Source organism: Seriola lalandi, unplaced genomic scaffold (assembly GCF_002814215.2).
Source record: "Seriola lalandi dorsalis isolate HSWRI2012SDOR001 ecotype SW California unplaced genomic scaffold, Sedor1 jcf7180002054076, whole genome shotgun sequence".
Taxonomy (NCBI): Eukaryota; Metazoa; Chordata; class Actinopteri; order Carangiformes; family Carangidae; genus Seriola; species Seriola lalandi.
In genome coordinates this window covers 25,566-26,352 of record NW_019524629.1, presented here as the reverse complement: position 1 = coordinate 26,352, position 787 = coordinate 25,566, and the positions used below count along the sequence as shown (strand labels likewise).

At 31.9% G+C, this 787-nt stretch overlaps 1 long non-coding RNA gene across 1 annotated transcript in view; it reads left to right on the top strand.

The window, feature by feature from the left end:
* Positions 1-787, top strand: part of LOC111652853 (uncharacterized) — a 3,936-nt gene that overhangs the window by 826 nt on the left and 2,323 nt on the right. The gene's annotated exons all lie outside the window — the stretch shown is intronic.

The window sequence follows — 787 nt, the reverse complement described above, 5'->3', positions numbered from 1 at the left end:
TAGGGTTTTATTGTCAGTATGTAGAATGTAAAGTATGTATAGAATACTTGTTTTATTCATGGTTTGGACTTAGATGTCAGTATGAAATGATCATGTGACCAGTGTGAAGCGTCTCTTTTGTGTCACAGTGACTTTCACTGGATTCAGTTATTTGGGACCTGAGATGTTCGGGTGATGATGTTTTTTATTGTTGTACACTCATCCATTCTCCAAAAATGGGTGCTTGATGATGAGGCATTTTATTTTATACGGAACTTCTACTTTATAGCTTATAAAGGGAAGTATGAGAATATTTACTCCATTATATTTTTATTTTAACAGGCTTTATTGGTATGATATTTTCAATATGTTGCCAAAGCACAATTACAATCATTCAATGGAATTAAATTATCAAAGAAAATATGTCAATAATAATAAAATACAATGTAATTATTAATATAATTAATAGAATACATTAATAATGAAATAAAGAAAAGGAAAACAAAAGCAATAAAATTCTAAACATATATACATACATACACATATACACACATAAACAGACTGCTCAGTCTTCGTCCTCTGTGGTTGAAGTGGTTTACTGCTTTTAAACTTAAACTTTGTTTTATCAGGAAATGGTTCAAACTTTTAGGAAACTTCCAAACATGTACTTTGTTTCTTTTTGTCCAGAGAAAAAAATCATTCATTTTCATTCCTCCACACGTCCATCTGTCTCATTCTCATGAACATAATATCTCAGTAACAAGGCTAGAGACCCCCACAGTCACTGAGTCCCCCCTTCCTCCCCCAG